Below are 25,343 nucleotides of genomic sequence, written 5' to 3' on the forward strand. Positions count from 1 at the left end.
TCTGGACAGCCCCGAGGGTCGCTTTGTCCTTGCCCAGCAGCGCCTGGATGTCCTGTAACAAGCCCAGTACCTTCTCGGCGGGGAGCCTCGATTCGCCCTTTACCGTGTCCAGCGCCACTCCGAGGAAGGTCAGTACCTGCGCAGGGCCCTCGGTCTTACCTGGGGCAAGGGGAACACCCAGGAACTCTGCCAGCTCTTCAAACCGACTCAGACCCACTGCACACTCATCCGACCCACTCGCACCAAAAAATAGGAAGTCATCCAGATAGTGGGTCACCTGCGTGATCCCGTGTAGTTCCCCCAAGGCCCACTGAAGGAACGAACTGAAGGCTTCGAAGTAGGCGCAGGACACGGCACAGCCCATCGGCATGCAGCGATCATAAAAGAACTGCCCTGCCCACTTGAAGCCTAGCAGATGTTGACTAGCTGGATGAACCGGCAGCAGGCGGAATGCGGATTCAATGTCCACCTTCGCAAGCCACGCCCCCTGCCCCACTCTCCTGACCATGTCAATGGCCATGTCCAGGGAGCAGTACACTACAGAACAAAGACCCTCGTCCAGCCAGTGGTTCACCGAATTACCTTCAGGGTAGGACAAGTGGTGGATCAAACGGTAGGTGCCCGGTTGTTTTTTCGGCACCACCCCCAGGGGAGACACTAAAAAGTTGTCCAGGGGTGGGCCGCTAAAAGGACCCGCTATCCTACCCGCTAACAACTCTTTCCCCACCTTTTGGTCCACCACTCCGGGCAAATCCCTAGCTGATTTAAGGTTCCTAGCATCTCTAGACTCCATCGGCCCATTGTAGGGAATCCTGAACCCATCGATAAACCCCCCCCGCCAGGAGCGGTCTGTCCCTGAGCAGTGGATACCTCCCAATGAGTGGAAGGATATTCCCCAGGATGATGGGTGAAGGACCTTTGACAGGGGCCATGGTGCTCTGTGGTGGACATTGGAAAGCGGTGTGCATGACTGGTGTGGGAGGGAGGGGTGCTGACAGGGGGGGAGGGGGCCCGGGTGTGATCTCAGATACGGGCGTCAGTCCTGATCGCTGCTGTGGGCTGCGGGGCACTCTGGCTGGTTGAGCAGGAAGAAGCGGGGTGCTGCGCGCCGCACTTGCTGCAGTTGTGTGTGAACTTACATGACCTGCCCCAGGTGCAATTGCCCCCATTGTAAAGGCGGCACGTCCCAGAATTGAATCTCTTGCCCTGCCGCTGGCCCCACCCCCTGCCACCCCGAAAAGGCTGCCTAAAGGAGCGCTTGGGGAAGTAGTCTTTCCTTTTGTCCGCTGCCTCACCCTGCCCTTTATATCCCTGGTCCTTCTTCTCCCTGGTGGGGCGGCACATGTGTTCTACCCAAAGCTGAATTTCTTTCTGGTCCCACCCCAGGTCTGGGCATATGGCCATTCTTTTCCTGAAATCCTGGTCATAGTAGAACCACCCTAACCCCACCGAGAGCCTCGCCTCCTCTTGTATGGTGCTGGCGTACTGCATTAGGACCTCACTCTGATCGGGGAATTTCTGCACTATAACCGCTGCCAATATATTGAATGCAGATGTCCAGTTTTCGATGGTCTTGTCCGGCCACCGCTGGTACCTGACCCTCTCCTCCTCCTTGCGGCCCATCTTCCTCGTGTCCACCCCAGCTGACCCATGCATAAGTAATGTCAGGATGTCTATATATTCCCTCCTCCAGATCCCTTCTTTTGCGGCCTGCGGCACCAACCACGCCAGGGAGCAACGGCCCGATGCCAGCGGTGCTTGGGTAACGAGGGGCTTCAGGACCTGGGTTACACCCTCCCCGCCGGACGCCGCCACAACTGTTGATGCAACGGGCGCAGGCTCCGTGGCAGCGGGGGTGGGTGGTATGGTCACCGCCTGTGCGGGCGGGGGGGGTGCCGCCGCGCCGACCGGGGGGGTGCCTGCCGCCAGGCTTGTGGAAGGGGCGGCCTCCCCTGGTGTTGACAACCCCAACGCTCCCCCCTGCTCACCATTGCGTCGTTCAGTGTTTGTGTTCTGCCCAGCCCAAACTTGTAGGACGGGCGCCTGAGCCGGTGGGAGGGCCGGAGCTGGCGGTGCGGCCAGCGCATCGAGGCGGCTCTGAAAAACAGACATGAGGCCAAGCATCTGGTCCATGGCTTTACCCATCTGGGCCAAGTCAGTTAGTCCTGTGGCAGAATCGTGTAGCGGTGTTGTTGCGACCACCGGGAGGCCGGAGCGTGGTGCGGTCGCCTGCCGTTTCCTGGCCGGCTGGGCCTCCGGCATGTCTTTTGATGTGGGCTTGCGCACCCGGGTGGACCTCCAGGGCTCAGACCCGGATAGGCTTGGGGCGCCCTCGGAGGGGGGGGGAGTGACGACAACGCCCGAATCCTCCACCCTGCGGCCCTCCAGAAAACCTTGGGCCCACGCCGTGCCCTTCTCTCGGGCGAACGCCATAAAGTCCGCCCAAACCCCTTCCTGTGGTGCGCTCGACTGCGTCTCCTCGACCGACGTTTCTTGTGAGAACAGTGGACCCGGTGTCCCGATGTTCTCCATGGCGATGCTCCGACAGTACAGCTATGTGCGTCCCTTAGCGCCTTCGCCTCCGGTCCTAGCCCTATACTCGTGGGCGCTCCCTCACCGATCTGTAATTTGAACAAAGGAACAGAGATTAGTACAATGGCAAGCATCTGGCGTACACACAGCATCATAGCAGCTACTAGGATAGGCCTCCAACGCGGAAAAAAGGTGACGTAGTTAAATCTCAGCCCCCTTCGCCTGCACCCAATGCGCCGGCTTGCCCTGCGGCCGTTGGGCTCCACAAATCTGGATTCCTTCTCTGCAGGGTCCCATTGCAACAATGTCTTCATTACAAAACAATCCCAGAGTGAGACAAATCTAGGAAGCGTGCCTGCTGAGTTTGTACTGGCTGGAGGGAAATTCCCAGCCGAAGTCTTGAGCGCTTCTCAAGCTTTCAGATTTGTGTAATTTTATCAATGTTCATAAATATTTAAAATAGTGTTTAGATGATCTGTGAAGAGTTTCCTAGCACAACCTATAGAATAGGGAAGAACCACAGAGGCCTGCACAGTGATAATGGCACTTTCAAGCCACTAGGCATTCTGCCATCAGGGCCATAAGTCACATATAGGGGTAACTTACCAAATGTTTGAGTAGACCTTTCTACATGTCTAAAACATCTCTAATGACGTGCGGTGCACCTTTGTTTTATGCTGCAAACATCCGGAAAGACTTGTATACCGGAAGCTATGCTTTTCCCGTCACCGCTGTAGGCGCTGGGAACGTACACTGCAACTTACATGAGACATTTCACTTGTGCATCAGTGCTGCATGTTCTGTGCATGTTACTGGGACCTTATTTAGACCAATCTGGCATAGCCGAATCCCCCACTGCAGTGACGGGCCCCCATGCTGCACTCAGAGGGGAGCGAAACCCCCGTGCACCACATCCACGCCAGCGCGATGAAGCAATCCATTACCTCGCGCGCGTCCCGCCCCCCCCATCAGTCTGGGCGCTGCCGTGCGGGGAGGCCGAGGCCGCGGGACCGGGCGGCCGAGGTGGGGTGGGGGGGCAGGCCAGATCGTATTACCGAGACCCGGCCCCGCAGCCCCCCCCCCCCCTCGCAATGTGTCCTACCTGCTCAGGCTATGCACGCCCTGCCGTACAGGATTCTAGGGATGGAAGCGTGCTCGGTGGCGAGAACTTATGACGCGCACCTGCCGTGTCCCAGGGCGCCGGCGGCCCGCCACAGCATCCGGGCTCTATCCAAAACAATATTTACTTTATAGCAGGGTTAAAATAGCGTGGACTAGCCCCGAATCCAATCGGGTATCAGAACGAATACATAGCACCAGTTACATTGCGTGAGAACACACATTCCTGTATTTTCGTTTGGTGCGGGGAGATTAAGTGATTTGCCCATAACCACATGGGGTTTTGGCGTCGTTACCGAAACTCAAAACCAGTTCCCCCCATGTCCGCGATCTAGCGCCCTGACCGTTAGGCCGTTCCAGCCACCCTGCACGGGTTCCCGCGCCAGCTGAAGGCCTGCCCTTTGGTGGCTGCTGTCCTAAAGTCCCGCTTCCCCAGCTCCGCGGGTGGGGTGTTTAAATCTGGGCAGTTTACTTACCCTTCCCACTCCTACCAAACGGGTAAAATCTTTCCTCGTGCTACGCACACGCACCCTGCGAACCCTGTACCCCGTCCCGCTAAGGGCCCCCAGCAGCCGACTGGGTTCAACACCACACGCGTCAGCGTACCGGCCCACATCTCCACCTGCAGGCCGGAAGCATAAGCATACGCCCGGGGACACGAGAGACGAACCCGGGGCCACCCGATTGTGCGAAATAATGTACTGCCGTCATGCGGTGCTGCTGGTGGCTGAACGCGCTACTTGCTCCGTGCATAAAACCGGGGCCCTGCTACGCTTCGACTTCGCCAGAGCCCCGCCCGCTCCCCACATTCGATCAGCTTCACAATGTTTATTCCCGTTACGCACAATTCTTGAATTGGGGAGGTGGTCTCAAAGTACCCCGCACAACACGCGCACACGGGCGCTCAGCTCTGCTCAACGATGCCTACTCCCACTCCCCGGTCCCCCGCTCGGAACAGACGCACTATGTAAGGGCAGGAGTGCCGGGGGGCGATCCCGGGGCCTGAGACCAGCGCTCTACCAAAGAGCTCCAGCCCCTGCGGGTGTTGAGCTTGGCAAATTGCAGCGTACGGCCCCTGCCGCTCACAACCCCGCGCTAATCTAGGGCCGGTCGGGTCTCTCTAAGCCGTGATTCCACAACCGTTCATGCCAGCCCGTACATCCAGCTTGGCCAGCCTGCGTCCCGGGAGGGTTCGAAAGCTCGTCACGATCCACTCATGCTTTCCCGCCATATTGCCCCGCGCATGCTAAAGGGATAATGTACTGCCACCGGGCCACGTGTCAGGGCCCAGCCGCTACCACTCGAAATATCCTGCACCCAGCCGGTCCCAGACTGACCCTCCACTCGCTCTGCCGCCCCGCACTCGCGCCGCGACACCCAACCCATCCCCGTATTGCCCGCAGGGACACGGGCCACTGCTTGCGCCCCCCACACCCATGGCCATCCGGGCCACAGGGCCCCGTCAACCTGGTCATGCCCAGGGACAGGGCCGGGGTGGGGGAGGGTTAGCAAGACTCACCGGCGTAGAAGATCTCCCGGAAGGCCCGACGACGCCGAGGGGGGAAGCCGATCCGAATACCGACGAGAAAGCGTGTCCAGGTTGGTGAGGCTAGAACGAGTGTCCAGGCTGGGTGCGGCGCGCAGGAGACAGAGGAGGAACTGGGCGAGAGAGCCCACTAAGTAGGGAGTAAGCCGCGCCCCCCGCCCCCCCAGCCCGCCCCCAGCTCCACGCGATAGGGGTTTTTTTCCAAGTGGGCGTAGGCCTCGCGCGCGAGGCAGCAAGGGGGGAAGGCTCCGACGGGCGGCCACTAGAATGCTGCCCTGCTGATGTCCCACTGCGTGGGACGCGGGCAGCGGCAGTCTGAACGCTGCCCATCAGGGGTTGTTGGAACAAACTGCTCTGCCCTTCCCTACTGGGGTGTGAGCACCTGGCCGCCTCCACAAGAGACACAGGGAGTGGCGGAAGCGACATGTAGTGCCGCTCCGTGGATCTCTACTCGGATCCTGCGTCCCCTCTCCTACGTTTTTGGCTAATGCGGGGAGCTGGGGCAACTACAGCAGCGCCGGTGGGAGTTGGATTTCACTTCGACCGCTCTCTCTGCTCTCCCGCCGCTCTTGTTCCGGATGCTCCCACCACCCTCCGCCTCCAGACTACCAGAGAACAGTGGGACACAGCGAATTGAGGTCTGATCTAGCGTGGCTGGCTAGGTCGGATCCGATGTGACATCTCTGCACACCTTCTTTCGTCTCCCACTTTCATTATTGTGAAGACATGAAAATGTTCTTGTAGCTAACGGTGTCATACAGATAAGAGCTGGCAATGTCTAATGCTTCGACAAAGACACAATGAGAAATAACGAGCACCTGTCACAAAAGTCATAATGGTGGGCGCGAGCTCTCACCTAAGGGCGCGCTTCACGCCATTCAGTTAACTCAACTGAATTCAAGGAATGCATTTGCACAGTTAAAGGCTGATGACAGCTGCATACCACACAAATATTGTTGTCTCTCTTCGAACGTCACAGAGCCGAATCAAGGAGTGGTCCCCCTCAGCCAGCATTGAGCCACGCCCCATCATCCTGATATTTAAATTACTCGGTTTATTTCGGCATCCTCCTTAGCTTCAGTTCGCATACCAAGAGCGTTGTGTAAAGCTGTTCTCGTTTTATCTTCTGAAAGCCTCTTTCATTGTGACACATCCAAGCTGGAGCGGAAGCTATTCTTATCGCCCAGTCCGCGGCTCTTGAGGCCATCTTTAAAAGTGACAGCGTGTTTTTAAAGTTTGCAGCATCTTCTGTGACAGGGGAATCAGGATGAGAACTTGCAGTAGTTGAACGTACACCCTGGACCTCAGACGGATACAATGTCTGCATGCTTCAAGACATAAATCAAACGTCTTCCCCCTCTTGCTTCGTGCTCTACGTGAGCAGCATTCTTCACCTCATCCATCGTCATCAGTGACCCAGCATGAGGTGCCCTGTGGGTCCTTCTTCACTCTACCTGCCACTGTCAATTCTAGGTCCAAACAGGTGACAAGGTCAGGACTTACTGGGGAGTGAATATAAGAAAGAAGAGCTGAAGAAATGATTTTTCAGAAAGAGATAGGATCGGTCTAAACCTTAAAGTGTCTATGCGGTTCCAGTCAGCCTTGTCGCCTTAATGGACATGCAGGGTTTGTGTACATGGAGATCACCACCCACTCTGCAGTTCGGAGAAGTTATACAGTTTCCACAAAGATGGTTATAACAAGGTGCACTGGAGGATGCCTGCGTCTTAAATGTGCAGGCTTTTTGGCCTGCCGCATTGTTTCTGTCCTGTGATTCATGTCCCAGTTCAAGAGTCCTTATCATTGCTATTTGGTGGCACAGGACAGCAGCGGGTAATCATTTACGCATTTTCCTGAGTGCAGTAAAGTATGCTTCAAAGTGAAGAACAGCCAGTTGTGTGGCCCCCAAGTCAGAGCAAAGGAGTCGTGCACCATAGTATTATAAATCCTTAGGGCAAGCACCAGGTGCTCTACAACCGATTGATGTTGTCTGCAATTGCCGATGGATTCAAGTTGCAGCATTCGCAGAAACTGGTGGGAGCCTCAGAGCAGACAACCTCAGAGAACAGGACATATACTAAGAGAACTACATGAAAGAAATATGCAATACTATGTCCAGTCCCGCCTTTTTAGCCTACCTAATAGCACCCTCAAAGTCTGACCTTCCTCCACAGCCCCTGGAACCCTTGCCCTAGACTAGACTAGTCCATTCCACAGTGCTCTTCCCGAGCAGGCTCACAACCATATCTTACAAATGCAAATTACCTTATTCTCAAAACCAACGTAAACTACCCTATGAAAGCAGGCCCGCTGTTCCTTAACTTGCGCTGACCTTTCACCAAACCTTAACGCTTGCTCTCTGTACTTCTGCACAAGCATCGGTGCTCTTCTACTGCAGCCTAGGTCTAAGCCAGATTCTAACATCTTTTATCCTTCCTCGATTCTGTTTAAACACATCTAGTGACATCAGGACAGTTCTGTAACTACATCAACATGTTTTTCAGTAGATACATGTCTTCCACGCTGATTGTGCATTGCTGGACTGTCCTTGAAACCCAGGCTCCTTACAGTGCAGGACACTGCTTGAAATGTGCTATCGAACTTATACGAATCTGTGATTCTGTCAGTTTCCACATGGATCCTTCTACACTGCTTAGTTAAATGTTTTTTTAACACATCCACTACTAACACACCCGCGCTTCCTTTACTCTTCTCCCACTGCGTTCAAATGTCCTCCATTTTGATACCCTTTCATTTTCTTAAACTTATAGACTTTTTGCAAACAATTTCCTCTTTTCAATTTTTGTGTTGTCAGTCTTGATGATCTGCTAGTCTGTAATCGACTTATCAAAGCCAGTGCATTTGTGATAGCCATATATACCATTCTTGCACCCGTTAAAATCCTCCATGTCTTGCCCTAATCCTTCTATGGATAATAATGTCATTAATTAAATAAACTAGATCTCTTCCTCCATAAATCAAGAAATTAAAATAGCTGATTTTCACTTACCCTGATCCTGCTATACACGTGAAGCCACTATATAGACTGTTCGCTGTGACTGCGTGCTATATCAGGCTCCACTGAATTAACCAAAGAATTGGGCGGTACCGATCTATTTGTACATGCTACCAATCCTGGATTCCCTTTTTTTTTTCACTTGAATGATGTTAGCCAACCAATCACATGTACACAGTTGCAGTAACCTGTATGAAGGCACTACATATGTTTTACTATTTACTGTTTCAGCATTTTAAAATACAAAACCTACATTCAATTACACGGCATGCACCCCAACATACGCACATAACTTGTTTTATTCAGGCTGAATCCCGAAGAAACTCTTAAAAATGATGTCAAGCAGCTTCAAGTCCAGTCCAGCGCCAAGTGATAACTTCTGGATAAGTTTCACCCTCCTACTGTCCTGCTTTTCCAACGGTGCTTCAGTGTTTTCTCTTTTTTTTAAGTACAGTATTTACGGTACACGTTTCCTTCGCTTAACATTACAGAGTTTGTACCACTAAATGGGGACAGTGGCATGCACATTTTTGGTCTGGCTATAGACAGCTTAACGTGTCCTTATGGCCTCATGTTATCATTGTTTGAGGATAGTTACTTTGTGCCATTTGTGTTCCCATTAAGGTTTGGTGATTGGAGTATTAAGTAATTTGTTTGTTAGACTTCAGATGCCTCATGGATTTTGAGACCCAGTGTGCGTTTATTTATATATTTACTTTGCTGACATGCTTATTTTATATTTTCTTGGTCAATACATAGTTGCTCTTTGGGTACCTTCTCCTGTCAATATATGTGATGAGTTAAAAAGTTGCTTCAAAGTAGTTAATAATGACATAATGAAAAAGGTCTGATTATCGAGAAATTAAATATACATTGATCATCTATTGTAGATGAGGGTTAGTTGCTGTGTTTTTTTCGCTTGTCTTTAAGGCACGGTGCCAGTCACTAATCACCTTGATGCATTTGTTTGTTTCACATTGTAGTCAGGATAACATGTAGGGTTTACTACTGTTTTGTTTACAAAATAAATACATTTAAACATGAAGACTTACTAATAGATGGAATGAAAATGCTCACACTTTTATCAAAAGTGGCAATCTGCTATTAATATTTCCCTGTGTGTGCCTTTTAAGTACACCCATTCCAATGATAACTTCATCTTCTTATTTCTATTTTTTGCACCGCTTATCTTTGCTAATGCTGTCTTTTCATCAAAGTAGATATACATGCAGCTTTCATAATGTTGTAGCCTAAAATGTTCCTTCACTGTGAGTTTTTGTTTCTCGGCCAGCTGGCCTAAACGCACACTAAGTCAGTAAGATGTTACCAAGCACACTCATTACAAAAAGCAAGCCTTATTGACTTTCTCAAGGATTGTTTTCAGAGGTGTACTTGCTTGCAACACAGTATGACTGGTACTCTTTGCTCAACAACATATGTGATGTGTGGCAGTCCTAGGAGGTGTCAAAACGTCTCCCTCCAACTTTTGAAACGTGTTGCCCAACAATTACACACTCCAGCAAACAGTAGTCTTCTACCATAAAAAAACGTGTGCTTTTGTCCAGCAACATCCTCTGGTGTGTGCAGATGCATTGCATGAGTCAGTTAAAGATGACACACTGCTCGCTCCTGCAGTCGCAGTCATGGACACTGATAATTAAAGTTATGTAGCCCTTTCGTCGTCATGGTGTACAGCTACCCATTTGTGGTTCGATTACAGCAGTCTATCAGCAATTACCACTTCCAAATGCATTTGAAGACAGTCTTGGTCTTCAAACACAATATTTCTTTCTTTCTTTATTCAGCTTTACACATTGGAAAACCATAAAAGCAACATTTGATAATACAATTTTATATTAAAAGAAAGATCATTTTACAAGATAAAATTCAGACAGACACAGATTAATATGTTAAAAACAAAGAATCAAGTTATTTCATTACGTCGTCTGGGACTAGATCGAGCATAATGTTTACAGATTTTTCCAATGCTTCATAATGCATTTTAAAAAATTAAGGACGTGATAGCAAACCGGTTCAGATTCTAACAGTTGGAGACGTAGCATTGCGGGGCGACATTGTCTAAGTCCCCATCGCCTTATCGCTTAGCGTGTTAGTCAGGACCTCAAAGGACCTAGCTCTACGCAACAATCCAGGCGAAAGGAGGATGTAGTCGACTGTCATTTTGTATCCCCTTCCCACATATGTTGGTTGCAGGAAGTTTGAGCCTAAACTTGGCTCATTAGCTACTGAGAGTTCCAAGTCAGATAACACGTTGTTCATAGCGATCCCCACCTTGGTATGGGCAAAGTGCATGAGGGGAGCATCATGTTCATCCACTATCCCACAACGATTTTTCCCAGCATGTGGGCATGGATGCAGAGTTAGTTTCTCCTGGATGTTAAAGAGAAAGGTCAAGAATTGGTCCTCCTCTAAATTATTGTATAGGTTGAGCAAAAGGATAGACTCTTTGTTTTTAAAAGAAAGAGAATGTAATTGAAAATTTGGATCAGAATCAACTATGGATACTTTTAAGTGGTTCACATTATTTGCAATATACGTGATCAGCCCTCCCTTAGGTCTGCCTGCACCACTGCCCAGTGCTGGGGTAAAGTATGTTTTATAACCCAGGAGGTGGAGCTCCGTTGTGGACCATGTCTCCTGGAGGCAGATGATTTTACCCGGCTCCAAGAAGTTCAAGGCAGTCCCATCCTCAATTTTGGGACGAAGACCCGCAACATTCCAGAAGAGGATAGGTAGGGGCTGCAGTTCTGTATTAATCGCCGCAGCTTCATTTGCTAGACAAATTGTTTTTAGTTTAGGCGTTGAATGGGGTGTTTTAGGATTAGTAGATTCGGTCGCCGTTAGTGGTCAGTCGACCGTTTCAAGGCCACTAAACCTATCCACCGTCGGGATGCTGGACCAGGCATCCCAGCGAGGCAGCTCTCTATAGGCCGTCCTCTGTGTGTGCGGACCACAATCATCCCATCCTCCTCCCCTGGCATACGTGGCCCCACTGTATGCCAGGAACTATCATAATCATGGTGACGAGGGCCCACTATTTGCCTTGGGTTGCCATATTCACAGTGACGGGGAGCTGCTACTTCCCAGGGGCTGTCATGATCATTAAAAGGACCATTGCGATGTCTTGAAGGATAGAAAAAGGAAAGTCGCTTGGTGCCTATACCTCCATTTACACTCGGGTACTCCCAAGAGCAAATATAGTCTACCACTCGGGGGTCTTCGAATGTAATCACAATACAATCTCCCGGTATTGTTTTTCTGCCATTTCCCACCCAGGGAGTCCTACGTACCATCAGAATCCTACATGGCCAAGTTGCTGGAAGGGCGATTGGTATTTAGCCAATGTTGGACCTTGTTTTTCAGTGACCACGTAGGTTCTGCATTGTAATCCACTAACTCGGGTACACCTGTCATTACAACTACAAGGGGACATGCTTCCGGTGGCATATCAACAGCAAATCTAGCTTCAGGAAGTCCCCTAGAATCACCTCTGTTGGATACTGCAGCCGAAGTTTGTGGGGCAGGTGTTTTGAGAGCCGGAGTTTTAGGCGCCAATTTTTTAGGTGCCGATATTTTAGGCGCAGGTGTTGTTGCTGACAGAGCATTACCCTGGGGTAAGGTTATGGTAGCATTAGTGGGAGATTTTGCTACTCTGTTAATAATTAATGTTTCAGGGGGTTTTGGTTTAGGTGTTACATCTAAAGGTATAGGTACATTCTTTTGTATGGCTGCGGGCTTGAGAAGAGTCTGTTTGTTTCCCCCCATTTTTTGGGCCCCCGGCACTTGCTTGGACTTTGTGAGGTTTATAAGATTAGATAGCTGGTTCTCTATCTGTAATAATCTTGCTTCTACTGGTGCAAGGAAAGATTTCAATAGATCTGCAATATTATTTAACAGTTGAGAGTTATTGCTATTGCTTATTTCCTTGCTGCAGGGTGAATGAGTGGAGGATTCCAGGGTAATGGGGTCTGGAGTATCATGTGCGGACTGATTTATGATCACAGAATCTACTACCTGTTCGGCTCTAGGGGGTGCGTTCTCTTTCCTACTAGGCGTGTCACTGATCTCATTGGGGATGGGATTTTTCAAATCATTCTTTCTTTTCCTTATAGCGCCCTCCCTCCTCCCTCTTGCTTGCCTTGTTTCATCCGGTGTGATTTGGGGTATCAGCTCTGATGTCCTTTCTAAGTCTGAGCTTATCTGGAGATCGGAAAGCTGGGAGGCCGACAGGTCCACATTGTTTGGTAGGCTACGCCTACCCTCACAAAGCGTCCTTCGCCCAGAATTGTTGTCTATTACGGGGGTTCTTGCATCCGCTAAGTTGCCCATAGAGGATCTCTTAGCGAGCACTAAATCCAAAGACACCCTACCTTCCATCAGACTAATACTTTGGTCTATGAATGAGTTTGCCTTGGTGATGAATTCGTCCATGGGACCTAAAAGCTTGCCCCCACCCCCCGATACTTTGGTTTTATTTCCTCTAGTTAAGACCATTGTTCCTGTTAGACCAATACAGGGAGTTAAGGTCTTATATAAACAAATAGTCAGTAAAGCTGAATCTTTGGGAACTCACAGGGGCAATGTCAATAAGGTAACAGTACGTACGATTTTAATGTAAGTTCCGGATGAATGGAAGTTAGAGAGATGGCCCGGTCCGGTCTCTCCCGTCCTCGAACGGCCTCAAACAGCCCGCCCTTTGCCCGGGCTTAGCCCCGGGCACTCCCGCGCGCTCCCGCATAGCGGGGAACTACGTTCCTGAGGTAGGGAAAATAATGAGCGGTGGGGGCGTGGCGATCAGCGAGAGCAGCCCAGGTGTGACTGGTTGGGCTCGCATGGACTCCTGGGCAATGGAGTCCCCGCTGCTCGCAGCCCTGGTCAGGATACACTCGCCCCAGGTATTAGGCAGCCCCTTCTGGCAACTCCCGCGATGGTCTGACGCGCTGGGGGACCCGCGCAGCGGGTCCGGCGAGTTGCTTGCTGGAAGACGGCAAAGAAGAACAAAAGGACAACCCGACAGCAATCCAGGGGCCTGAAGATGCGGTTAGTGTCCCCACAATATGATAAGTGTAATGAATTATTTCAGACACTTTCAAGGTCTTCTCAGCTCTATGATTTTAGCTAATTTAGCTACCAGTCAAAGACCTACCCAATTTAGTCTGTAACGTGTCTCCATATTGCCTCTTACAAGTTGGCACTATTTTCACTCAATGGACTAATAGTGGTTTCAATACAGTCTCTGTGCTACTCTCATAGCACTTTCTGAGAGTTCAAGTCCATTTCGAGCGACATTAAATAAATTGTCGACTCATACGTTTTGCACTTAGGTTTATTCCAATGAACATTCCGGTCAGGACACATCATCATCAATCAAGTTTCCTGACCAGTTGCATTGCTAATTGCTTCATTTGCCAGTTCACCACCTCAGTATTCTCCTTAAATTCCATCCTAAAACATAGATTGTTAAGTCTGCTATTCTTTAGCAAAACTTGGCACAATCTTTCTTTTAGCTCAAACACGTTGATGCTGTGATATTGCTCCATGGTCTAGGAGCTTGACACACATTTAGAATCACAGCACACCACACATTAGGCACATCTGCAAGGGCTTAATTGCCCATGTGCTTGCTTTTGTAATGATAGCATGTGCATGGACAATAAATATCCCCTCGTTTACACTAGGTGGAACATTCATGTAGGTGAGTAAATATACCCTTTTTGAAGACATGCCCACTCCAAAGAAGATGTCACATTGGATATTGCAAAAGGGGCTTTGTAGTTCAACCAAACGTGGTCGTTGTGAGACCGGCCTCGTGGCGTGGGCCCTCCCGACCAGCAAGCCACCCTGCAACCGCATCGATCCTCAATATCACAGACTTCCAGCCACCATGGCCCAACATCCCGATGGCCGGCCAGCCCCCAACACGCATGCCCGGCCGAGGGAGAGTGAAACCCCCCAAGCCAGACCGAGAGGCGCCGACCCTGTCACACCTCTGGTCTCTTACCCGAGGGAGGTTTCGATCGGCCACCAGGCCCCCGGTGAGCGGCCGCCTCGCCTGCTGGGTGTCTGGAGTCCCTCCCGGACCCACCTGAACAGATCAAAGGGCCGAGCGACAGGAAGCCCCGACACACCGCCCCCAGGCACCAAGCCCCTCTCGGCGAGGACTCCGGACTTCAAAGAGGAGGGGAAGTATAACAAGGGGTGCGGAAGGGACGGGAGGGGAAGAAGACCTGGACTGACGAGAGCCTGCTGACCTGGTCGCGGCTCTATCGCTCCCCGAACCGAAGAACGCTACCCGAACTCTGAACCATCTGAGCCCTGCTGACCTGGTCACGGCTCGATCGCTCCCCGAACCAAAGAATGCTACCCGAACTCTGAACCATCTGAGCCCTGCTGACGCCGTCGCGGCTCCCCGAACCCTGAACCATCTGAGCCCTGCTGACGCTGTCGCGGCTCCCCGAACTCTGAACCATCTGAGCCCTGCTGACGCTGTCGCAGCTCCCCGAACTCTGAACCATCTGAGCCCTGCTGACTCTGTCGCGGCTCCCCGAATCCTGGAACCATCTGAGCCCTGCTGACGCTGTCGCGGCTCCCCGAACTCTGAACCATCTGAGCCCTGCTGACGCCGTCGCGGCTCCCCGAACTACGAACCTCCTGTGCCTGCTGAGTGACTCGCGGCACCCTCTTCCAAGAGAATCGGCAGAGATTGCCGAGAGAAGCAACATCCCCTCAGCTCGAGGATTGAGAGCTGTGCGCAGGATACTCCGCAGAGACCCTGACTCAAAGACTGTCCCGCTACCCCCATACCCCCATCACGAGATCGCCGCTGATTGTGGCGCTGTACCTGCATTTCGGATCATAAAGGTCCCTTACAACTAACGATAAAGTATATTGTCTTACGAAGAACTACTGTGTGGTGTCCCTCTGTCAGAAGAGAGTAAGTGCAGCATGTGCGATCCTAGGTACGAGACCCTTCCAGGAAGGGCCTCCCCACTCTTGCTCGGCCTAACTCTGGGAGAGGTGGGTCCCCGGGTGGTCAGGAACGCATTCCGCAGCCTCCCCGGTGAACGCCTTCTAACATTTTGTGGCAGACGACGGGATCCGAGCCAACACCTAGAGATCGTGCAGTAAACGGCTGACGCACTACCGAGAAGAAATGGAAGGAGAAACCTCCCTAGGTGCCGCAGGTACCAAGACGGGCACGTCATTCCGAGAGGACCAGTTGGAATCTTATACGCACCGAGAACTGAAACAATTTTGCAAAGACCTTGGAATCGCTACCACCGGATTAAGCACGAAAGAGGACTTCCAGGGAGCATTAAAAACCTGGGTCGAGGCAGGAGCTCCCCGGACACAAACAGAAGGAGAGTCGCCAAACGAACCACGAAGCACCCCGGGGAGGAACGGCGCCCCCGAGGGGGGCCTTTCCCCAGAGGAACTAGCGGACCGAGAAAGGGGTCGCCACCACGAACTAGAGCTAGCAAAGTTAAAAATCGAGGGTGAGCTGAAACTGGCCGAAAAGAAACTGGCGGTAGAACAATTACGCCTACAAGGAGAACTCGAGGAAAAGAAACGACAGAGAGAGCACGAAGAAAGAAAACTCCAACTGGAGCACGAACGCAGCCTGAAGGAGATCGAGCTCAAGGCTAAGAATGCGGAGGCCGGACCCTCGGGAACTCAACCCCTCTCCCCCGTCGTGGAACCAAAGGTCCACATCCCCAAGGATGTGGTGAAGGAATACTATAAGAACGACGACATCCAGCAATGGTTCAAGGCCTACGAAGTCGCCATGACCTCCCACCGAGTCCCGCAGAAAGACGGGGGGGCTGGGCTGTGGGGCCGGTTCCTGAGCGAGGGGAGGGATACCCTGCTGGACCTGCCCTCCACGGTGCTGAACTCCTACAGCCACAGGAAGGAGGCTCTAGTAGCCAGATATGGGCTCCCCCCGGAAATGTACCGGCAATGATTTAGAGACTGCAAGAAGATACCCGGTACCACATGGGTGGAGTACGTGAACTTTTACAGCCGGGCCTTGGACGGGTGGATCAAGGGCAGCAAGGTCTCCACCTTTGAGGAGCTGTTCGATCTAATCGCGTGGGAACACTTGTCCGCCAATTGCTTTGTGGAGTTACGCCAGCACCTCCTGGACAGCAAACTCACAGACCCTTGGAAACTGGCCGTCGAGGCTGACCAATGGGTGAACACACGGGCCTCCCGGGGTCCCGTGGGAGACTACGGTCGCCACAGTCAGGGACCCCCCCGCCAGAGGGGCGGAGGGAATCAAGGCCGGCCAAGAGAACTCCCGGGGGGATCCCAGCACAGTCCCCCCAGAGGACAACCTCCGCCCTTTCCAGCCCCACCTCCAGCCGGCACCGGGCCACCGGGGAGGTCGGGGCCCCGAGTGAGGATCACCTGTTTTCGCTGCCAACAGCCCGGACACTATGCCAGTGACCCTCAATGTCCCATGTACCAACGACCCGCCCAGACAACCCCGCCGGCTCGGCAAATGGCCTCCGTAGCCATGGGGGAGGAGATGGAAGACTCCGAAGAATGGGAACCAGCCACCATGGCCTTGGTCTCCCTAGGGGACCGAGAGATGGTCCCTGGAACATCCCTGCCCGCCAACACGAAGAAGTACCGACAGCAGGTGACGGTCAACGGTCACCGCGTCACCGGTCACCTGGTCTCCGAAGATCAGATCCTGCCCGACGCCTTTTGTCCAGTCATATCGTCAGACAATTCCGAGAGCCTCTGCCGGATGGCACTGGTACCGTTCGAATGGGGGGGAGTCACCGGCAAGTTGAAGAGGGCAGTCTGAACCTCCCAGCCCGTAGACTGCCTCCTGGGCAACGACCTTGAGAATTCCCCGTGGGGACAAGTGAAACGAAGAGCCCATCTCGAGATGATGGGCCTACCCGAATGGGTATGCGCCACCATGCGCTCGATGACTCTCAGATTGCCTTCTTCCGAGGGAGGTGAGGCCATTCCGCTGAACACCGCCACCATCCCCGAGGTCCGGGATGCACCACCCGAGCCCGACGACCCCCTTCCGGAAGAAGCGACCATTCCCGACGAGGGGCCCATGCCTCCAGATCCCGAACCCCAGACCGAGCTCGGGGACCTGCCAGAAATGGCCCCGTGGCACTGCGAGGGAGGCCCCTCCAGAGAAGAATTCTGCCAAGAACAATCCACCTGCCCTTCTCTCATTGGACCCCGACAGCAGGCCGAGGCCCAAGCCGCAGGCGACCGGACCGGAACCCACTGGGTATACTGGGAAAACGGCCTCCTGTACAGCGAACAAAAGTCGGCCGGGTTGGGATCGGCCCGAGTACTGGTGGTACCCCGGCGCTTCCGAAATCTCCTCCTGAGCCTGGCCCATGATGTACCCTTGGCCGGACACTTAGGCCAAGATAAGACCTACCAGCGACTCGTCACCCACTTCTATTGGCCCAGGATGCGAGCGAATGTGGAGGCCCACTGCAAGTCCTGCCTCACGTGCCAGGCCAGCGGAAAGAGTGGGGGGAAGCGCAAGGCTCCGCTACAACCCTTCCCCGTCATCAGTACCCCTTTTGAGCGGGTAGGCATCGACACCGTGGGACCACTAGACCCCAAGACTGCCCAGGGCCACCGGTTCATCCTCGTCCTGGTGGACCATGCCACCCGCTACCCCGAAGCCATTCCCCTCCGCACCGTGACGGCCCCCGTGGTAGGCCGGGCTTTGATGGGGATCTTCTCCCACGTGGGGTTCCTTCGCGAAGTCGTGAGTGATCGGGGCACGAACTTTATCTCCAAATACATGAGGTCCCTATGGTAGCAGTGCGGAGTATCGTACAAGTTCACCACCCCATACCACCCCCAAGGGAATGGCCTAGTCAAGCGATTTAACAGGACACTGAAAGGAATGATCATGGGCCTCGAAGAACCTCTACGCCGGAGATGGGACGTCCTCCTCCCTTGCCTCCTGTTCGCCTACCGAGAGGTTCCACAAAAATCTCTGGGGTTCAGCCCGTTCAAACTGCTATACGGACACCCCGTCCGGGGACCCCTGAGCCTGGTCAAGGAGGGATGGGAAACGACTCTCCGGGGGACCCCTCCGGATGTGTTCCGATACATCTTGGCGCTCCGCAACCAGACCCGGAAATTCCGAGAACTCGCAGAGGCGAACCTCGAGGCTAGCCAGGAAGAGATGAAGCGCTGGTATGACCAGAATGCTACGCTGGTCGAGTTTCAGCCGGGCCAAAAAGTCTGGGTCATGGCCCCGGTGAAACCCTGCGCCCTCCAAGATAAATGGACTGGACCCTTCAAGGTGGTCGAGCGGAAGAGCCAAGTCACCTATCTCGTCGATGTGCAGTCCCCGCGGAACCCCCTCCGGGTCCTCCACGTGAACCGCCTCAAACCCCACTTTGTGAGGACGGAGTTGAGTTTACTCCTGGCCACCGACGATGGGGCCGAAGAAGACACCGAACCCCTTCCAGACCCCCTGGGGGCGAAAGAGACCGATGGTTCCGTGGAAGGGGTGAGACTGTCAACCGCCCTCACAATCCAACAGTCCGACGACTGCCGCCAGCTACTAAGGCAGTTCGCGGACCTCTTCTCCCTAACCCCTGGGGTCACCGACTGGTGTGTCCACGACATGAACACCGGCGACAGCCCGCCAGTGAGACACCGGGCCTACCGGGTCCCTGATCGGGTCTGAACCTGCATCCAGACCGAGGTAGCGAAGATGTTGGCCCTCGGGGTGATTGAACCCTCCGGCAGCCCCTGGGCCAGCCCGGTAGTCCTGGTTCCGAAAGCGGCTGCCCCTGGTGCCGCCCCTGAGCTGAGGTTTTGCGTGGACTACCGAGGACTCAATGCGGTCACCCGAGCGGACGCTCACCCTATCCCCCGCGCAGACGAGCTCATCGACCGCCTCGGGCCGCTCGCTACCTCAGCACCTTCGACCTAACTTGTGGATACTGGCAGATTGCCCTCACCGAGGGAGCCAAGGAGCGCTCCGCCTTCTCCACCCCGGATGGGCACTACCGCTTTAGGGTGATGCCGTTTGGAATGAAGAATGCCCCGGCCACCTTCCAGCGGCTGGTGAACAGGGTCCTGTCCGGACTAGAGGGGTTCAGCGCAGCGTACCTCGACGATATAGCGGTATTCAGCTCCCAGTGGACCGAGCACCTCCAGCACCTCCGACAAGTCCTGCTGGCTCTGCGCCAGGCCGGCCTCACCATCAAAGCCAGCAAATGTCAAATTGGGCAAGGCTCCGTAACCTATCTGGGGCACCAGGTGGGAAGCGGACAGGTCGTCCCCCTCCAGCCAAAGATCGACGCCATCTTGTCCTGGGAACCCCCAACGACCCAAACGGAAGTCCGGGCCTTCCTGGGCCTCACCGGTTACTATCGGATGTTTATTAAGAACTATGGCAGCATCGCAGGCCCCCTCACAGAGCTAACCTCCAAAAAACACCCCAAGAAAGTACAATGGACTCCCCCATGCCAGAAAGCGTTCGATGCCTTAAAAACCGCTATATGTACTGCTCCGGTGCTTAAAGCCCCCGACTACGCCCAGGAGTTTGTGGTCCAGACGGACGCCTCGGAACACGGCATCGGGGCAGTCCTCTCACAGTTCAACGACAAAGGCATAGATCAGCCCATAGCCTTCATCAGCCGAAGGCTGCTGCCCCGAGAACAGCGGTGGAGCACAATTGAAAGAGAGACCTTTGCAGTAGTCTGGGCCCTCAAAAAGCTACGGCCCTACCTGTTCGGAACACACTTCCGAGTGCAAACAGATCACCGACCCTTGCGGTGGTTGATGCAGATGCGAGGGGAAAACCCCAAGCTGCTACGCTGGTCCATCTCCCTCCAGGGGATGGATTTCACTGTGGAACATCGCCCCGGGACGGACCACGCCAACGCGGACGGCCTGTCCCGATTCTTCCGCTTCAGCGAGGAGAACCCCCAAGTGGATGGGTAGTTCTCCCCGCCTTTCAGCTGGGGGGGGCGCGTGTGAGACCGGCCTCGTGGCGTGGGCCCTCCCGACCAGCAAGCCACCCTGCAACCGCATCGATCCTCAATATCACAGACTTCCGGCCACCATGGCCCAACATCCCGATGGCCGGCCAGACCCCCAACACGCATGCCCGGCCGAGGGAGAGTGAAACCCCCCAAGCCAGACCGAGAGGCGTCGACCCTGCACACCTCTGGTCTCTTCCCCGAGGGAGGTTTCGATCGGCCACCAGGCCCCCGGTGAGCGGCAGCCTCGCCTGCTGGGTGTCTGGAGTCCCTCCCGGACCCACCTGAACAGATCAAAGGGCCGAGCAACAGGAAGCCCCGACACACCGCCCCCAGGCACCAAGACCCCTCTCGGCGAGGACTCTGGACTTCAAAGAGGAGGGGAAGTATAACAAGGGGTGCGGAAGGGACAGGAGGGGAAGAAGACTTGGTCTGACGAGAGCCTGCTGACCTGGTTGCGGCTCGATCGCTCCCCGAACCGAAGAACGCTACCCGAACTCTGAACCATCTGAGCCCTGCTGACCTGGTCGCGGCTCGATCGCTCCCCGAACCGAAGAATGCTATCCGAACTCTGAACCATCTGAGCCCTGCTGACGCCGTCACGGCTCCCTGAACCATCTGAGCCCTGCTGACGCTGTCGCGGCTCCCCGAACTCTGAGCCATCTGAGCCCTGCTGACGCTGTCGCGGCTCCCCGAACTCTGAACCATCTGAGCCCTGCTGACGCTGTCGCGGCTCCCCGAATCCTGGAACCATCTGAGCCCTGCTGACGCTGTCGCGGCTCCCCGAACTCTGAACCATCTGAGCCCTGCTGATGCCGTCGCGGCTACCCGAACTACGAACCTCCTGTGCCTGCTGAGTGACTCGCGGCACCCTCTTCCAAGAGAATCGGCAGAGATTGCCGAGAGAAGCAACATCCCCTCAGCTCGAGGATTGAGAGATGTGCGCAGGTTACACCGCAGAGACCCTGACTCAAAGACTGTCCCGCTACCCCCATAACCCCCATCACGAGATCACCGCTGATTGTGGCGCTGTACCTGCATTTCGGATCATAAAGGTCCCTTATAACTAACGATAAAGTATATTGTCTTACGAAGAACTACTGTGTGTTGTCCCTCTGTCAGAAGAGAGTAAGCGCAGCGTGTGCGATCCTAGGTACGAGACCCTTCCAGGAAGGGCCTCCCCACTCTTGCTCGGCCTAACTCTGGGAGAAAATGCCATTTGCTGTTGCGGAGGAACATCGTCTTTAAAGTCTGAATTATAGAATACCAATTTGAAGACAATTGTATTGGACAAAGGGAACAATTTACATTAACTAATGGACCTTGTGCAGTCCTTCAGGTGGTAGCTTTGCAAGGATTTTCATGTACACAAAGTTGTTTCATTTCCATCAGCAAACAAGCCAATTGTTCTAATGCTTGACAGCATGGTAACAAAAGAAATGCACTATAAAAGCATTTAAAAAAAATGTTGTTCATTGCAAATAAACTCCTTTACCCCTTCATAAACCAACTCCTTTGCATCATAAAAACTCTGTACAATACAACTAAACTAGAACAGAACGCTGCAGCCAATTCATAGCTCCTATTGTGAAAATCCTAATGTTTTTTTTAGGGAAAACGATATTTCAGTAAACTACGGACTGCAGTTTCGTGACCCACACTCTGATTGGTCAGCCCTCCTTGCCACACGCCAATTATCACGCACACAAAACAGTACAAGCGTTCTCCAGCTCTGGATTGACATGGCCCCAATTTATACCAGCACCCCAAGTTTCAAGTTGTTGTGATAGCACTTCCTGTATTCTCAAACATTTGTGGGTGCCAACTTGGCCTTATTTTTTTAATTAGATACCGGTACCGTAGGCACTGAGAGAATTAAGAGATTCAATCTACACAATAACATAGTTCTTAGACCCTAAACCCCTCCAATGTAATTATCTCCTGGATTACAAAAAATGAAGTGTAAGGTGGTCCCATGAAGCACCTCCTTTAAACTGCCGTGTCGAGATTGCATTGAACAGAAAAGTTTTGTTCGCATGAATCCGTGCGATATTTAAGTGGGAAGCACTTCCCGCCCTGAAGCAAAAAAACTATTTTGTTTCGTCCTCTATTAGTTCCAATGCGTGAGTAGGAGGAAATCTTTAACACCGCGTGAAAGCCCCGCAAGGCATATGTACTTACTACTTGCATACATGAAGGTTAGGTCACTCTTCCACGTACCGGTAATGGCATTAATATTTACTGCTATGACACGGAAAAGAGATTTCACTCCACTTTAAGGCCATTGTTAAAGTAGATGACTACTTCCACTCGCTAAATATTAAGGCATGATAAAACAATGATTTATCTAATAAACTTTTTTTACTTTTAACCAGCTTCCTATTTCATGCAGAGCAGCTCCTGAAAGGGACACATACTACAGTCTACATCTAAAATATAATAATCAGCGAACATGTATATTAAAAGTTGCCGCTTTACATCTTTGTCTCCAGGAGAACCTCAGGCTTCGCAAAAAGGCATCTTACCTCATTGTAATGTTCGATTGCAAGTAAAACAGCCGCAGACACCCATTGATTTCTGAAATGGCGGACTCTGAGACGTTGGGTCGGTTGCACCTTGAGCTCGACGACCGTTGACGCCTCATAATTATTGTAAAGTAACCGCGTCTCCGACTTGATGACTCTATCAAGAGGAAGTGCCGTCGATATGGCTCTAACCGCACGCACGCTCTGCTGGTGTCTGTCGAGACCGTGGTGTAAATATGTAAACACTTCTCTCTTCATAGCAACAGGGAGAAATAAATGCCGTCAATCATTTTAGGTTTTGTACTCAACGCCTTTTAAACTTAGGGGCAGATTTACAAGCCCCTTGCGCCACGTTTGCGTCACTTTTAACATGGGAAAAGTGACGCAGAAGTGGCGCAAGGGGCTTGTAAATCTGCCCCTTTGTAGTTATCGAAAATGGTATGAATTGTTTCGACTGAAAAAATAATGACTACACCTAAAATAGTAAAATGTTGGCTTGGAAAAGACGTTGTGGGCTAAGTGAACCACCCCAGTTGCTGAATTCAGCTTGTTTCCTAAAAACCACAACTAACCAGGGCAAGAGAGGGAAGTACAGCATTTTCACCAAAGGCACATTTTACCAGAACTCGACCGTGTATATATGCATGGTGAAAAACCGATCTACTTCTAGCTCGCACAAATGGTTTGTTCCTAAAAACGCATCTTATGAATTTTAAAATGCACAATATTTAAGTAGCAAGTGCCGCTGCATTGCATGTCAGTCCCAAAAAACAAATTGTTATTTGTTTACCAGAAGAAGACTGAAAAAGGACACAAGAAATTTAAAATTAATCGATTTTAAATAGAACACCCTCTGGCTCCAGCCATTTTCACACGAGTTGGCATCTTACATAAAGAAAAGCAAACCGTTCTTGTTTATATTTGTTATACTCGTAGCTACCCCAAAACCTATGTAAGATAGATCCAACTGCCCTGCCGGGAACGTTTCCAACTATCCATAGCAAACATAATTTTTCATGTTCATTCGTTTTTTTTTATTTCATAATTTTTGTATCACACATCTTTCCCCTAGGTAACATTTAGACAATTTTTTTTCCTTTCAAACATTGATGAGTCTCAAAAGTCTTTTTTCCTAAAACCTGCGCAAATCGCAGATATTGAACTAAGATTTTGCCTGGATTATTTCGTTGCCGGCAATGATTCGCTTCTTCAAATTATCAAGGTCAGAGAGGCTCTATAGTCTGGGGGTAACTTGTCATTAACAAGGATATGGTGCAGCATGGTGCTTCCCCCTGCAATGGCTCTAAGTTACATGACTTAGCGCCAGCGCAGGCACCCTTGCACCAGAGTGCAAGGGTGTCTGCAAGCAGGGAGGTTTGTTTATTTGTAAGAACGAGTTCCTTCCTGCACATAAACAAACCTAAAATGCCATTTTGTAACTTTCATGTGTGCTGTTTCGTGCAGCACACATGGAAGTTACAAAATGGCATTTTGAAAAACTGTTTGTTCATGTACAGGAAGGGACACCTTCCTGTACATGAACAAACCATGGCATTTTGCTTTTCCATGTGTGCTGCACAAGGCAGCACACATGGAAAAAGCAAAAACGAGGAGAAATAATGCATTTCTCCTTACTTCGCCACCTTAAGACCAGGATTTTTCTGGTCTTAAGTTCAGCGCTGCCACCTATTATCGCCAAGCTTGATAATAGGTGGCAGCGTCGACTTCAATGGGTGTTGCGGTGGAACGCCCACCGCAACATCTACTGCACGCCCCCTTTCATGCTAAGTTTAGTGTGAAAGGGGTCCTATTATCAAGTCAGCGTTAAGCCACTTAACGTGGATTTAAGCCACGTTAAGTGGCTTACCGCTGCCTTGATAATAGGGCACTGACCCTATCGCCACCACAACGTCACAAAAAGTGACGTTGTGGTGGCAATAGGGGCTTGATATTATGCCCCTATCTACCATGCCCATTGAAGCCTCACATCTCCTTGGCTACGCTTCTATGAAATACAGTAGTGTAGGAAGCCGCAGGGGCTACTGTTTCACATGAGTGATTCAAAATAGAGGGAGAGGAATGAGTCACACACTTTAGAAATATACCAAGCATCAGCATTTGAAGACTTATTGTAGACTTTCTGTAAGCATACTTGTGATCAAAAACTTAGCTTAGTTAGAAACTAATTAGGGATTATCACTTATACAATGAAATGTGTAAACAATAATTGAATGACTGCCACAACCTCATTAAGGAGACTAGCATGGAGAAAAATATATTTTTAAAATTTGTAATTCTGGTGCTTGACATGAGAAGGGTCACCGGTGTGTTGGATCTGCACATTTCTTTCTATAAACTGCTCACCTCCATCTTTGGAGATTCAAAGCCATTTGGGGTTCTTGAAGGTAAAAGGTGAGAAACTATAAATGCAACTGCATGGGTGACTGAATCAATAAAAATGTAATCCCTGCAAATTCCTCATGTTCCACTGATTTTCTTTGTCATTTAAGGGTATGAGGATGTCTCTAACATCGAGCAAGCAGACAGCCACATGTAACAAGATCATATTCTTTACCTGTAATATCGAA

The 25,343-nt window shown here is 51.8% G+C and overlaps 1 protein-coding gene across 1 annotated transcript in view; it reads right to left on the reverse strand.

The window, feature by feature from the left end:
* The window catches only part of P2RY10 (P2Y receptor family member 10), a 135,663-nt gene extending 112,795 nt beyond the window's left edge, over window positions 1–22,868 (reverse strand). Inside the window, exon 1 of the mRNA XM_085607844.1 lies at window positions 22,756–22,868. The gene's annotated coding sequence lies outside the window, so the exon portion shown is untranslated. The remainder of the gene's footprint in view (window positions 1–22,755) is intronic.
* Between the last annotated feature and the right edge of the window lie 2,475 nt (window positions 22,869–25,343).

Source organism: Triturus cristatus, chromosome 5_2, assembly GCF_964204655.1.
Source record: "Triturus cristatus chromosome 5_2, aTriCri1.1, whole genome shotgun sequence".
NCBI classification, from domain to species: domain Eukaryota; kingdom Metazoa; phylum Chordata; class Amphibia; order Caudata; family Salamandridae; genus Triturus; species Triturus cristatus.